This window comes from Onychomys torridus, chromosome 1, assembly GCF_903995425.1.
Source record: "Onychomys torridus chromosome 1, mOncTor1.1, whole genome shotgun sequence".
Lineage (NCBI taxonomy): Eukaryota > Metazoa > Chordata > Mammalia > Rodentia > Cricetidae > Onychomys > Onychomys torridus.
In genome coordinates this window covers 33,099,940-33,116,936 of record NC_050443.1, presented here as the reverse complement: position 1 = coordinate 33,116,936, position 16,997 = coordinate 33,099,940, and the positions used below count along the sequence as shown (strand labels likewise).

Here is a 16,997-nt window from a genome sequence, read left to right as displayed (position 1 = left end):
TAGATTGCTTTTGGTAGGATTGCCATTTTTACTATGTTAATTCTACCTATCCCTGAGCATGGGAGATCTTTCCATTTTCTGATACCTTCTTCAATTTCTTTCTTCAGAGACTTTAAGTTTTTATCATACAGGACTTTTACTTGCTTAGTTAGAGTGTACTTCATGGCTTGGGAGACACCACTGTGCACCACTGTTGGAATCTACCATACTGCTTAGCTTATAGCAGCTGCCAGCCAACTCTACCTCACAAACAGCTGTCAGGAGATGAGTCTGTGATGTTGCTGGCTTGAGACTGTGAGACTAGGAAGCCTGGTGTGGCTCCATTTCTGTGCATTCAAAATCTTTAAGCTTTCTTGCATCTATGTGGATCCATGCCCTACATTGGATGCCAAATGTAGTCAGAATGTTTTTCCAGTCTCACCTGGCTCGAATGTCCCACAGCTACTTATAAAATAATCATTCAGTGGTTTAGTATTAATTACCAGTCACATAGCCTATGGCAGACTTCTTGCCAGCTAGCTCTTATAACTTAACCCATTTTTACTAATCTACAGGTTGTCACATGACCATGGCTTACTGGTACTTTTACAACTTGTTTCTTCTGGTGGAAGCTAGTGATTCCTTCTCCTTTCTTCTTCCTGTCCTCTACTTGGATTTCTTGCCTGCCTCTAAACTGCCTTGCCATAAGCCAATGCAACTTTATTTATCAAACAATCAGAGCAACATATATTCATAGCATACAGAAAGACATCCCACAGCATAGTCCTTTTTTAAAAATTCACCCACAGTGTATGAGAATTTCTGCTGCTCCCTCTCAGTAACTGGTGTCATTATTGGTTTTATATTCTAGTGGACCAGTGTTTTATATTCTATATTATATTCTAATATGTATTCTGTATTCTGGCATCTCTTTTTGTTCCTTTTAAATTTTCACTTTTAATGGATATCATAAATACTTTCCTATACCAATGGTACCAAGATTATTTGGCCTTAAAATATTTGTTCTGTCTGTGCTACCAAAAGTGGTATAATTTATGAGTAAGCAGTGCACCTTTTGATTCATTATGAATTTTGCCCTCCCTCCCCAGATAAAGAATGCTACATCTGGATCAAGGATTTGACAGGGATGTATAAGACAAGATGGGAATAAAGGATCAGCCTGCCTCTATCTTAAGCTTAAAACCCAAATTATAATAAAGTTAAACTGAATTCAGTCTGATTTGTGATTAAAACTCTGCTTTTCAAGGATTGGGCTATGCCTTACTTGTAATCCCAAATACAAATTGTTCTATACTGCCTGTTCATAGAATGGTAATCATGTCTTTGTTTCAAACAGTTGTTTATAACCATTTTGCAACTCTTTCTTTCAATAGATCACATGACCACCTATAATTACCTTGTTATGACTACTTGTTGCTATTACCTTGTTTCAATCACGTTATGTTCTGAACCTATAATCCTGCCTATTTCTCCAACTTGTAAACCCCTTACACCTGAGCTCTGTAAAAGCCTTATCTTCCTCACATCCAATGCTGAATTCTTGAACCCCATCTTAAGGAGGCAATAATTTATGTACATCAATCAAAATGCTTGCTTTAATTAGTTGCTTTCTTTAATTGTTTTGGCCATGATGATATGAGTCAGTGGTCTTTCTCCTCCTGTCTTTGGGATTAACACTAGAACCCCTGAACAGAAATGTCATTTTTATTTTACTTCATCAGTATAAAGAGGTGTGTTGGATCACCTACCTCACAAAATGCAGATTTCAGTATGTGTAGTATCAGCTCCTATACCTACATCATAAATTTATTGAGAAAATAGGAAGTGTTTCTTTGTTGTCTACACAAAGATGCTGTTAACAGCTGTGGGCCTAGAAGTTGAGGCTTCATCTGAAACTGGCATCAGAACTCTTCCCTTTACTGGTTTTGAAGTTATGAATGACAAAATACACAGGGGGACATAAAAGGCAGCTGAGGTCAGGCACTGTATGGTAAGGTTGAACCCTGAGAGGACTACCAGGGAGGTCAAAGTGTGACATTGTGAAGGTGACATTTAAGTTGCAATAGAAATTACAGGATAGCAAAGTTGCAAGGACCATTAAATATCAGTCAAGAATGGCTTTGGGAACATAACGTAGCTGGTTTAGGAAGCTATGTGTGTTTCCAGCAGCAGATTTGGAGGAATGAGGCTCACAAAACCTTCTGGGATCTGAGTGATTATGTCCTTAAGATGCTGAACTTTGAACTGAAGTACACTGGGTTTTGATTGTGCTGGATTTTGATTGTGCTTTGATCTTATTAGTTTTGGGGCTCATAATTAGAAAACATTAGACTGTTAGTTGTTTTGTGCCTGTTAATTCCTGGTTTGAGAATGGAGCACTGAAAGCTTCTTGTATTGCCAGATTATTATGAGCCTGTGGATTTGAGAGGTGGAAGGTTTGGATTAGAAGTGATTCATTTGGTTGTTAAGTGGACAAAAGGTGGAGTCACAGATTTTTAAAGGAGACCTGGGAATTTTGGCAATGAGCAACATGGTTGGATTCCTGCAAGAATCCCAGAGGTGTGAGAGTAAAATCTGAACTGAAGTGGCAACCCAAAGATTTTGAAGAGGACAGGGATGTAGAATGCCTGAAGAAGAAAGATGTAGGAAATTAATGGAACCAGCAACAGTGAGAAGCCATGTGGTTATAAGAGCCAAGCACTAGAGGCCGCAAAGTCGAGGTTATTGGATAGCATGTCACATGGGTGCCAGATAGAGATCTACAGGATTTAATTTTTATTCTGTGGTCTAGTTTGCTTTGATGAGATATTTTCTTGTTCTTCCCTTAAAGAATGGTAGTGCTTTCTCTACTGCAGTACCCCAGAATGAAGTCTGTTCTATTTCATTATTCATGAAGTTCACAGACATTGATTTCAAAGGGAAATTGAACTTAGGCTTTGAGCAATATTGGAACCATTAAGACTTTGGAGACTTGAAGATGGGCTACATGGATTTTACATTATGAAATGTTCATTACCCTCTGGGTCTAAGGCAGTGTCTTAGTTAGGGTTTCTATTTTTGTGAAAAGACACCATGATGATGGCCAACTTTTATAAAGAAAACAGTTAATTGGGGCGATTCACAGTTTCAGAGGTTCAGTCCATTATCCTCATGGAGGGGAGAATGGCAGCATGTAGGCAGATATGGTGCTGGAGCTGAGAGTCCTACATCTTGCATGCAACAGGAAGTAGACTGAGAAACTGGATGGAATCTTGAGCATAGGAAATCCCAAAGCCTATCCCATATTGACACACTTCCCCCCAAAATGCCACTAAAGGTACACCCACCACAGTGCTATTCTCTATGAGATAATGGGGGTTAATTACATCCAAATTACAACATTCCACTCCCCCATATACTTCTAATAATATCATAATGCAAAATTTATTTAGTACAACTTCAAAAGTCCCCATAGTCTATCAGTTTCTAAAATGTCTTAAAATTCAAAGTTAAAACTCTCTTCTGAGATTCATGCAATCTCTTAACTATAATCACCTGTAATAAGCAAAATGAAAAAAAGGAGATCACATAATTCCAATGTATAGTGGCACAGGATATACATTTTCATTTCAAAATGCATGGAAGAGAGTATAGTAAAAAAAAATACTGGACCAAAGCAAGACTGAAAAACAGCTGGGCAAACTCCAAACTCTTTATCACTATATCTGATGTCAAAATGTCCTGATCTCCAAACTTGTTCAGTTTTACTGACTGAAACATACTTATTTTTCTTGAGCTGATTTTATTCCCTGTTAGCAGTTCTCCTTGGCAGGTATTTTACAACTCTGGCATCTCTAACATCTTGGGTTCTCCATGGCAATCCAGGTGTCAACTTCACAGCTTCATGAAATTGCCTCTCTATTAAGCTTCAATTCAGGGACACTCCTGACCATGCCTGGCCTCAGTGGCTTTCCTTAGGCATGGAGGCAAATTCCATAACATGTTTTTTCTGTCTTTAATTCTAAAGCCAGTACCACATAGCCAAAGCTGCCAAGTTCTGCCACTTTCTGGGGCTGCAACATGGCCCCTTGTTCAGTTACATCTTCACTAGCTTTCTTTCATTCACTGCCTAAGTTTGGCTGTCATGAAACTTGCTCTATAGACCATGATGACCTCAAACTCTGATATCTGCCAGCCTCTGCTTCCCAGTGCACTCTTTAAAGTCATGCACCACCACACCCAGCTCTAAGCTTTTCTTGAATTCCCAAGCTTGAAATTTAGATAGGTCTAATCTTACCTTAAGGTCACCACTCCTTTTTTTCCCCATTTCTTTTATGTTTATGTCCTTGAACACAGGACTTGGTTCTATTTCACCTTTAGTGTTTATTTTTTCCTTAAATTTTACATTTTGTAATCTATCTTGCTGAGCTTGTTCTATTTCATTATAGATCTTCACTAGAGTTACCACTAATAACAACACTACAGAGTCTATACTAGCCATTTTGAGATTTCCTCTGACAGTGGAATTAGTCTGAAACTCTTCACTTTAGACCCATGCATACTCTTTAAACAGGAATAACAGGCAGCCATTTTCTTTACAGAATATCACAAAAATGATCTCTAGGCAACTCTGAAACCTCTTGAGTGAGCCTACAACAGTTCAAATAACTCTTAGCATCACTGTATTGCATGCTACTACTTATATGGCCCCATAAAGCAATGTTAAAAGCATTCCTATGTTTTCTAACCCAAAGTATTAAAGTCCAAATTCCTTCAAACAAAAACATGGCCAGGCCTGTTGCAGTATCCAAGCCTGGTACCAACTTCTATCTTAGTTAAGGTTCCTATTTCTGTGAAAAGACACCATGACAACAGCAAGTCTTATAAAGAAAACATTTAATTAAAGTGGCTCGGGGTTGGTATTCAAATCAACTAGGAAACTCCAAAATATAGGATTAGTACATATCTCTCAGTAGTGAATTGTTTTAACTGTGCTTGATTGGATAACAAAGTATTCTCCAGCTCTTCACTGTCTGCAAGCATCATATTTCTATTGACAAAACCATGTATAGAATAAAAACAAAAGAATGAAAATATTATTCTAAATAAATGGAATATGAACACATGTTGGTGTCTGTACACCTATTTGGTACAATAAACTTCAAAGAATAGAAGTAATAGTGATTCATACTACTAAATGTATAATTCATCAAGAAGTAATATTTGCATATGCATCTCTGTGTGTGTGTGTGTGTGTGTGTGTGTGTGTGTGTGTGTGTTTATATATGCCAGTAAAATCAACTGCACAATGGTGGCTTAACATACAACTTTTTGCTTTTTTCTTTTGTTTTGTCTCACTTCACTATGTAGCCCTGGCTGGATTGACACTCACTATGTAAGCCATGCTGGCCTTGAACTCATGGAGATCTACCTATCTTTGTTTCTAGACTGCTGGGATTATAGGCAAGTGACATTACACATGGCTCCAACTCTTTTTCTTTTTTTGAGCTGAGGATTGAACTCAGGGCCTTGTGCTTGCTAGGCAAGCGCTCTACAACTGATCTAAATCCCCAACCCTCCAACTCTTTTTTTAATAAAAAAATTTTTACATACCAACCATTGATCCCCCATCATCCCTCCTCTTACTCCCCCTTAGACTCTCCCCTCCATCTCCCACCCCCTCCTCCAAAAGAGTAAGGTCTCCTATGGGGACTCAACAAAGCCTGGTATATTCAGTTGAGGCAGGACCAAGACCCTTTCCCCTTCATCAAGTGTTAGCAAGGAATCCAACTACAGATAATGGGTTTCAGAAAGCCAGCTCATTCACCATTGATAGATCTTGATCACACTGCCAGGGGCCCCTCAAACAAATCAACTGCACATCTATCTTCAGTATGCAGAGGGCCTAGGCTGATCCTACAAAGGTTACACAGCTGTCAGTCTAAAATTTGTGAGTTCCTCTCAGCTTTGTTCAGTTGTCTCTGTAGATTTCTCCATCAGGTTCTTGGATGATTTGCATGATGTAAAAAAAATTAAAATGCAAGTGCAACAGAAAACATAACAGTCACAGAACAAGTGATGGAGAAATTCTTGATACTTGTAAATCTCTTTGCTGGACAGCTCTTAGTATATTCAATTAGCAATAATTGATGTTCTTGGCAGGACATTGACATAAAGGCCAAACACAGCTTAGTTTAGCAATAGGAAACACTTAGATACACAGCATGACACTGTGATATTTGTCTGAGATCATTGCTCAGCAGAGGAAAGAAGTCATTATCCCTCTAAGTAAGTGCTTTTCTCTGATATTGCACTCCCATCATAGGTAAGGACATCAAGTATTATGAACTTGTGTCCTAAGAATTTCTGACAAAATAATAAATTTATCATTGGTCTATTCAATTCCCTTCATGGCCACACTGAAGTTAAACTTTTATTTTCTTGATTTCAGAGGGCTTTTTTGCTTTGTGTTTTTGTTTGTTTTTTGAGAAATAAATTAATGGTGGATCAGGAGCAGGAGAGGATCTGCAAGGACTTAGTGGGAGGGAAATAATATGATCAACTGTATATAAATTTAATAATTATTTTAGATAAAAATATTAAAGGAAGTGACAAGTTTATATTGTATTATCTGTTATATTTTATAATAAGTCTTCTTGCTCAACAGTGTACATATATATACATTATACATATATAGTCATATATATAAAATACATATATTTCTAATGATGTATGTAGATATAGTTCATTGTTTTAATCACTCTGTATTTTATTGAAGCAGTATGCTTAAATTTATATATCCCTTTTCTTATTCCTGGATAATTAGGGATATTCAACCTTCTATAATTATTGACAACATAGTAATAAATACTAAATTTTTTGTGGATATAGTGTAGTTTATTGATGGTATTCAAGAGAGTAGGGATACCTAAGCCCCTCCCCTTCTTCTGGGGTTCTGGAATGGAAACCATGATGGAGATGTTCAGTGTTGGGGCCTGAGTTGGCACAAGGACTCCTTCACAGCCCAGGATCTCTCTTGCTCTTGTGATGTGACTGGGGTTGGTGGTCCAGGGCTTCTTTTTCCTTGGAAGTCTTGTAGGTCATGAGGTCCACTGCTCTGTTGTTGCAGCTGTATTCATTATCATACCAGGAAAAGACTTACAAAGTTGACATTGACAGCACTACCAGTCCAAGCTAGTAGTGGAGGAACAGTAGGTATCACTTAAAGTTTCAGGAGACAACCTGGTTCTCAGGGTAGTCTGAGATGTCCTTTAGTGGGCCCTTGGATACTTCTAGATACATTTAGATGGCTTCACCATCTTCTTGATGTCATCACATTATAATTGGCAGCTTTCTCCAGGTGACATGTCAGATCTATGTCAGACATGTTGTAGATAGGAACACAGAAAGTCATACTAGTGAGCTTCCGGTTCAGTTCTGGAATGTCCTTTCCCATAGCCTTAGCAGCACCAGTGGATTCAGGGATGATGTTCTGGGCCATCACACCACAGCTTCCAGGAGGGCCATTCACGGTGTTCTGGATGGCAGTGATGGCATGGACTGCCATCACAAGTCCTTCGACAAATACCAAAGTTGTCATGGATGATCTTGGCCACAGAGGCAAAGCAGTTGATGGTGCAGGAAGCATTGCTGACAATCTTGAGTGAATTGTCATACTTCTCATGGTCAACACCCATCACAAACATGGGAGAATCAGCAGAAGGGGCAGAGATGATGACACTGGAACCCACCATGCAAGTGGGCTCCAGCCACTTCTACTAGTGAAAACACTAGTAGACTTCACAACATAGTTGGCACCAGCATAATCCCATTTGAAGTTGGAGGGATCTTGCTCCTGGCTGTTCTGAACTTCACTCTGTAGACCAGGCTGACCTTGAACTCAGAGATCCACCAGCCTCTGCATTCTGAGTATTGAGATAAAAGTGTGCTGCACCAGACCTGACCCTAAACTTTTCTTTAAATCATTTTTACTTCTCTTTAGTTCCATTTCACTCTTCTTTAATTCCTTTTCACAAGTTGGAAGCTTAGCCGGGTAGAGTCTTGCTTTGAGGTCACCACTCCCCTTATTGCACTTAGTAGAATGCTTTTCTTTATTTAGTTTACACTTGCTAGTGCTCCTTTCCTCCTCCAATGGTACATTTTATATTTTTCCTTGTTCAGATTACATCCTTCCATTATAGATCTGCATAAGACTGACCACTGAAGCCACATAATATAGTCAATGCTAGCTTGCTTTTAAATTTCCTCTGCTAAAGCTGTTAGTCCATAATTTTTCAATTTAGCCTCAGGTGGAATTTTTAGACAAGGGCAGAAAGCAGCCATATTCTTCACCAAAATATCACAAGAACAGTCTCTAGGCTATATACTAATATTCTTCTCTTCTGAAACCTCTTGAACTAGTCCCCCGCAGTTCAAATTACTCTCAGTACCACTGTCTTCCATGTTTCTACTATTATGTTATAAAATTCTTCTTTAAGCATTCAGATGCTTTTCTAATACAAAGTCCCAAACTCCACATTACTCCCAACCATAACATGATCCAGGATATCACAGCAATATTCTAGCCCCTGGTACCAACAGAAGTCTTAGGGTTCCAATTGCTATGAAGAGAAATGATGACCATAGCATCTCTTACAAAAAATTTAATTGGGGCTTGCTTACAGTTCAGAGATTTAGTTCATTGTCATAATGGTAGAAAGCATAGTGTTATATAGGCAGATGTGATACTGGACAAGTAGCTAAGAGTTCTACGTCTGGAAACGCATGCATCAGGAAGAGAGTAACACTGGGTTTAGCTTGGGATTCTGAAACCCCAAAGCCCAACTGATGTGTAAATCTAATTAATCTTATTAAAAACCAGGAGTCAGATATAGGAATAAGAACATGAAAAATCAGAGAAGCAGGGCAACAGCCACCAATGATTTCCTAGCTCTTCCATTCTTCCAACCAGAAGGGTCAAGATACTGTCTCTGTCTCAAGTTCCAACTTTCTGTCTCTTTTCTGTACAGAACTCCAGACCTCTATGATTAACTTGTAGCTAGCTCTGTCATGTGACTCCAAGCAAGCTTTATTTGTCAGAACACAAATAAAATATCACACAACATTTCACTCTTTTGTCTAAATTAAAATCAAATGTTTTAGCTAACAAAGAAATACTATACACAATAAGTACAATAACTATATACAAATATATACAGGCAATAATTATATTAACAATGTCTAATCAATAGCATTTGACAAAATCAGAGAAAATACTCAGTTATCTACCCTATCTTTTTTGGTCCAAAGTATTGTAACTAATTCATTTTCTATCTTAACATGCATTATCAACACAAAATTATCTTTTTTATGTCTCTCAACCTAACATATTTTACACATCCTCTATAAGTTTCTTTTCTGAGTTTGTTAACAGAGAAAACGGTGCCTAGTTACTCTTCAACTCCATCAGACACCTGAGAAGAATATAATATTACCTGAGTAAAGAGGAAGTACAGAGCAAATAATTTCCCAAACCAAGAAATGAAAGAAAAATCTGGCTGCTTGGACAGTTTTCCATGTTCCTCTGTAATTTTGAGGCGTAGATTTTGGGCCTGAATACCTAGAATATCTGACAGACTTTTCTGTGAAGCAGGATTTTTGAAGGACTGTCCCACCTTGTCTTGGCAAGGTTTGTCAGTCGTTTTCTCTTGCATCCTACTTGTTCAATTTGGACAGCATATTGTCAGGGGTCAAGGAAAGGACACTTTCTTGTCCAGTGGCTAACTTTTGCTGCAAGAAAAGTAAACTCCATGTGGAGTTTCTTCAGTGCCCATCATCTTTGAAGTAGATTGGTGCTGCCAAGACATTTATGATAATGCTTCATTATAATAAAAAAGAACCTCATGTTTTAAAAACATCTTAAATGCCATATATTGTAGGACTCTGAAGTGTTTGAAGACCATCTGTCTGTCTAAAATATATCACTTTTTGTCCATGAAAAATACCTAACATGACTACAAGTTTGATTGTAATAAGTGACTAACCACTAAACTTCATTTTTTATTATCCTAAATAGGTTGTAATAATGGCTTTCAAGGACTAGAAATCTACATTACATTTTAAAATAAACTTTATAGGCATAATAACTTGAACAAGAGTAGGAACATATGCACAGTATGTGCTAACACAAATTGCTTTGAATTTCCATCAATACACAAAAATATCTTTTTTAATTTATTATATTTGTGTTTTAATTTTACACATCAGCCATTGGTTTCCCTGTCCTCCCCCCTCTCGCCCCCACTGCTACCTTCCCCCCAGCCTCTCCCCTCCATTCCCATCTCCTCCAGGGCCAAGACTCCCCTAGGGATTCATTTAAACCTGGTGGATTCAGTACAGGCATCTCCATTCCTCTCCTTCCAGGGCTTACACAGGAACAAAAATATCTTAAACAAGAGTAGAAACATATATGCAGTATAACAAAAATAATCTCAAATTTATATTTATATACAAAAATGCATACCAATGTAAAATATTTAAAACTAGTAGTTGCTTTTTGGGATTAAAAGTAGATTCAATAATCTGTCCTTTTATTCTATTTCTAAAACTCCCCTTTTTCTTTCAGAATGAGATCACTGAATCTAATTTTTCTTTGTTCAGCTTTTTTCTGACCATTACCAGTAACAACTTGGAACCAATCCCCATAAAAAATGACAAATATCCATAACCCACTAAAGGACAACAAACTTCCCACCCCACCTCTTGGGAATGTGGGTGTCATAATTTTAAAATTACTTCCTGCTGTCTGAGGGCAAAAGCATTTTTACAGGGCCCTGAAAAAGAAAAAAAATTGGGATACTTGTCAACTCCTGGTATCTAGCTGTATAATTTTTTGTCCAGTATCTGTAATGGCAAAGTGCAGGGCTTATCTCAATTCCTGGCTAGAGTAGTCTGTGAGGTTGAAGTATTGCAGCTAGCCACCTTGGAATTGTCTTGAGCACAGTTTGTAGTACAAAGCCTATCTTTGAGTGGTGTTTGTTAGCTTAGTGGCATCACCACAATGCAGGTAGAATCATTGTGAGGCCCAATTCTCCTTTTGGACTCTTTAAAGGTCACTGTTAGACATGGTTATGGGTCACTCCAGAAAACTTAAGCATTTTAGATGTCATATGCAGCAGATCTTGAAGAGATTACATAAGTTGTTATGTAGCTCTAGAGTACAATAACTTAATCCCTAGTTACCTGACAGAGACTCAAACCCCAAATCATCTACAAGAAACTGTATGAAGCCTTTCTCTAGAGTAGTACTCTATATGACTATTAATATCATATAGAATATAAAATATATACATATTAATTTTATAAATTATGAAATATTTATACCTTAAGAAAAGTTATAAAGAGCCCAAATAAAATCAAAGGATTATGAGATTAATAGCAATACAATAGTCCTTTAATTTTGGTTTTTCTACTGTCAGATATCAGGTGGCTTTTCTGACATGAGACAAGGATTTGAGATTTTTCTGTTTAGCAACTATGCTTGGGGTTAGAAAAGGAGAGAGTTACATTCCACCTCCAAAGTTAGCTTTAATTTCTAATTGGACTGCAGATGAATTTTTAAATGGTCTTATCAAATAAAACACACACAGATTTTTGCAATTTCCTTTTAACAAACATGCTTAGGTTTAGAGAAGGAGAGAGCCATTCTCCAACTCCAAAGCCAGCTTTAATTTTTAATTGAACTGGGACTACTTATTAATTTTGATATAAAATTCATACCTTAAGAAAAGTTTTAAATAGTCAAAATATAATGAAAGAATTATGAGATTAGTGGCAATAGAATAGGCTTTTAATTTTGGTTTTCTTCTGTCCATATCAGATGGCTCTTCTGATATGATACAGAGATTTTATAGTTTCTTTCTTCTGGTTTTTTTTTTTTTTTTTTTTTTTTTTTTGGTTTTTCAAGACAAGGTTTCCCTGTGTAGCTTTGTACCTTTCCTGGAACTCACTTGGTAGGACAGTCTGCCCTCAAACTCACAGAGATCCACCTGCCTCTGCTTTCTGAGTGCTGGGATTAAAGTATACTTTCATTTTAACTAGCATGCTTGTGTTTAGAGAAGGAAAAAGCCACACTCCAACTCGAAAGCCAACTTTAATTTTAATTGAACTGGGACTACAAAAAGATCATTTGTGTTGTGTCTGTAGAGAAGAACAGAAACAAACATTTAGGAAGTATTATGAAATTTTATATGTGATATACCAATAAGCTAATTTACTCTTTTTCTTGGGACATTTTTTTTCTAGATGATTTGTCCTTTTTCTTCAGATGTCTCATTAGCCCAGTGTTCTTCAGATTCCTCAGCCTTCATTATCCTAAAATGCAAAAATAACCCAGCCCTTCCTCAAATATAACTTTGGGGAGGTTCTCTTTTGGCAAGTGATATCTGATTAAATGAAAAACATTTTTTAGTGATATAAGTTAGTTTAAATTGGAGGGTCATGCTGGTCAATGAACTATCATCTCTTCTAGTTAAGAGGTCTTCCTTGTTAAAATAGAAACTTTATCATTTTAGTGGTTTCCACAGCTAATCTTTTTCTGTAGAAAAAATAGCAAAATCTCATCTCCAACTTAACACATATCCTGTTTTCAATTCTGAGGTCAGCACATCATTAAAATATATAGACTCATTTAATTCTGTAGTTTTTTCTATTATCCAAAGTCTCTCCACAGCTGTTGTTTCCTTCTCATTAGCATTGAGAAAATTCAAAGTTAACAGATCATTATGTACTCTATTTCTGGGGGTGGGGGGTTGTTATCCCTTTCTGTTTATTTAGGACATCTTTAGAATTCTATTTGACCTTTCTATGACTGCTTGGCCTGTAGGATTATGCGGAATACCTATATTATGCTTTATATTGTAATAAGCAAAAATTGTTTCATTTTACCAGAGACATATGCTGGAGCATGATAAAGTTTGATTTGTGCAGGTATACCCATGATGGCTATAACTTCTAGAAAATATGTCATTATAGAATCAGCTCTTTCAGAACTCAGATCATTTGCCCATTGAAATATTGAATAATTATCAATAGTGTGGTGTATAAATTTTAATTCTCCAAATTGTGCAAAGTGAAACACATTCAACAGCCAGATTTCATTCCTCTCAGTACCCTTTGGGTTACATCCTGCTGGTTGTAGAGTCTGACTGTAAAAAGAACCAGTATGACATTTTCTTACAATTTGTTTGGCTTGTTGCCAGATTATGGAAAAATCCTTTTTTAAACCTTTACTACTGACATGATGCTTTTATGAAATTCTGAGGCCTCCAGCACATTTCCTGTCAACAGTTTATCAATCTCTTCATTACCTGGTGCTAGAGTGCCTTGCAGACCCATATGGGATTGGATATGAGTTATGTATAAAGGATGCGTCCTATTCCTGATTATATATTGTAATTGAATAAATAACAAAGTTAATTATTACTCATCATGGATACATTTTGAAGTCTCAATATGTAAGACCACTCTTTCAGCATACTGAGAGTCAGTAATTATGTTGAGAAGTTCTGAAAAATACATTAATATCACCAGAATAGCATACAATTCCAATTTTTTAACCAATTTCAAGGACTTTGAAGCACTTTATTTAAATTTTCTGATTTGTAACCTACCTTTCCTTGTTTGTTTGCACCTGTATAATGGGTGTTTTCTGAACAATGCAGTGCAGAATCCAATCAGCTCTCTTTATAAGTAAAATTGCATTGCCTTTTGGATATTTGCTGTTAGTCTCTCCTAAAAAATTACTGCAAACTCTTTGCCAAGGTTCACCTTGTGTCCCATAATTTGTCAATTTCATCCTTAGTTAAAGGTACTAAATTTCTGCTGCGTCTATTCCTGCTAATTGATGAAGTCTCAGATTTTCCATTTAAAATTAAATCAGAGATATTTTCCCACATAAGTATTCATTTTTTACTCTGTTTATTTGGTAGAAATATCCATTCCAATATAAGATCTTCCCTCTGGGGTTGGGGATTTAGCTCAGTGGTAGAGCGCTTGCCTACCAAGCTCAAGGACCTGGGTTCAATCCCCAGCTCAAAAAAAAAAAAAAAAAGAAAGAAAAAAGATCTTCCCTCTGCATTAAAATTCCTGGAGAAGAATGCTTGGAGGGTAAAATAACCGGAATGCAATCAGGCTTTGGATTCACATGATCCACCTATCTTTCCTGTATGTTCTTTCCCACCACGGCCAATTCTCTCTGTTTCAACTGATAATTTTCTTGGAATATTTAAGTCATTGTCACCTTCTAAGGTTTTGAACAAATTACTCAATTCATATTTTTTTTTTATCCCAAAAGCAGTTCACAGATGGGAAATGTCTTCGAATAAGCTTTGAAAGTCATTAACAATTTGTAATTGATCTCTCCTAATTTGCACCTTTTGGGGTCTAAATTTTTGTACACCTAATAATTAATAGAATCTCCTCTTTTTTCTTTTCAGGAGTTATTTATAATCCCCAACAAGGCAAAATTGTCTTTACTTTTTCAAAAATTCTTTCTAAGGTATCTGCATTTGACTCAGCTAGTAACATATCATCCATGTATTGAAACATTATAGATTTAGGAAATTGTTTATGTATTACTTCCAATGGCTGTCATACAAAATATTGGCATAAGGTTTGGCTATTTAACGTTCCCTGTGGGAGAATTCTCCATTTATATACTTTAAATGGCTGAGAATTATTATAAGTAGGTACCATAAAAGTAAATCTTTCTCTGTCTTTTTCTTTAGATAAGAAAATAGGCAAAAGAATTCCAAATTGTAGAGAGCCCATTGGCTAAATTATTTTGTTAATAGCTCTTATGTCTGTTACCATTCTCCATTTATCACATTTATTTTTAATAACCAATACAGGAGAATTCCAAGGTCTGGTTGATTCTTCAATATGTTGAGCATTTAACTGATCTTGTACCAACTCTTCTAAAGTCTGAAGTTTCTCTGTTATTAAAGGTCTTTGTGAATCCATACAGGCTTATATTTTAACCAATTTAAAGATATAACTGTTGGTGTCTTAGAAAGATCAGCAGTTGTTGTAACCTGTTCTTATACCATCTGAATGACTGGCAACTGTTCTTCATAATAATACCTTCTAATAGTTTTGGTCAGAAATATGTTAGTTTATAGTTTGTTTCTGAGGTTGGAGGAATGTTATTCTAGGTATTCCATGGTTGTAATAGATCATGGCCCCATAAATTCATGTATATATTAGCCACATATGACTTTAATTTTCCTCTCTGTCCTCTGGCCCTATACATTTGAGCCATCTTGTGCTATGTTTCACTTGAGATAATGTTTCAATCCCTAATAGTTGAACATTTACCTCCTGAAGAGGCCAATTTGAATGCCAAAATTCTGGTGCGATTATTATAATATCCAGACCTGTGTTTACCAAACCTTCCAAGAGTTCATCATTTATTCATATTTTTAATTTTAGTCTTTGTTCATTTATTTGCCAAAAAATTTACTTTATGATTTGTCCTAAATTTCCTGTTCTCTCTGCTACAGCTATTCTATCATCCCAAGCACCCTGGTTTATTCCAATAGGACTTTGGTTGTTTAATTGATCTTAGAAAGTGTTTCTTCTATGATGGCAGGAAAGATCTGATCTGAATTTGCCATGTGCACCTGTGTGAGGCTCTTTGGGGAGTTTCCAATGGCAGAGGCAAAGAATTACCTTGTCTGTCCCTTGTTGATCTACATTTGTTGGTCCAATATTTACCCTGACCACACTTTCTGCTTTATCCATAAGGGATGGGCTTTCTGTTGCCATTGTTCCTTGAATAAACATTGTTTCTAGGAATGCCCTGATTACATTCCCTTTTCAAATGACCTTGTTAATCACTAGTAAAATATCTGGAATTATTATTTTTCCTTGGAGTATGGTGATATTTTGTTTGTGCTGAAATGTGATTTTATTTGTATGTTAATAAAGTTGCCTGGGGGTCAGAGGTAAAAGCAAGCCATTCAGCAGAAGTCCGGCAGTGGTGGCACATGCCCTTAATCTGGTCACATGGGAGGCAGAGTCTCTCTCACAGCCAAGAAATGACATGAACCTTTAATGTCAGTACAAACCATAGAAACCTGGAGCCCTGTATAGACAGGCAGTGATGAGGGAGTCATGTGGTTGGGTTTAAAGCCAATGAGAAGATAGAACAGGAAGGAAATAAAAAGACAGGTCACACAGCAGAAGGTCTCTCTCTCAGAGGAAGTGTGGCAGTGACTGGTAAGGTAAAGGCTTCACTAGTGCTCTGATCTTTTGGGCTTTTAACTCTGAATTTGGCTTTGTGTTTCTTATTTAATAAGACAATATTGCTGGGCAGTGGTGGTGCACACCTTTAATCCCAGCACTTGAGAGGCAGAGACAAGCAGATCTCTGTGAGTCTGAGGCCAGCCTGGACTACAGAGTGAGTTGCAAAGCTACACAAAGAAACCCTGTCTCGAAATACAAAAAGAAAAAAAAAAGACTATTTGGAATTTCATCTACATCAGAGTTTTTGATATCATCTATCTTATCCACATACCATCATGTTCATGAGACTCAATATTAATTGTTTCCCTGATCCAAACCTGCAAGGGTACTAAACTGGCCTGAGCACCATCTTGCATGCTGCATTCATATTTTTCAAAAGGCAAAAATTCAATTATTACCTGTCTAGCTTCTGAATTTAGTATGATTCTATTTATTGCTGAAGACAGCCTTTGTATAAATCCACAAAGACTTCATTGGGCCTTGTAAAACTTTCATAAATATTTCAATTTCTACTCTGCTTCCTCAATACTGTCCCATGTATTCATGGCTGCCATGTGGCATAGAATTAAGGCTTGGTTAACATATAAATACTAACTTTGTATATCAGCATAATTGTCTTCTCCAAGAAACTGATCCTGGTAAATTTCCATACCTCTAGTCCTACATCATTGTCCCAATGTTTTAGCTTCCTATATTAAAGTCCTCCATTGTAA

The 16,997-nt window shown here is 36.8% G+C and overlaps 1 pseudogene; it reads right to left on the bottom strand.

Annotated features, from left to right (window-relative positions):
* Positions 1 to 7,197: 7,197 nt before the first annotated feature.
* Positions 7,198 to 15,804, bottom strand: LOC118595519 (annotated as a pseudogene).
* Between the last annotated feature and the right edge of the window lie 1,193 nt (positions 15,805 to 16,997).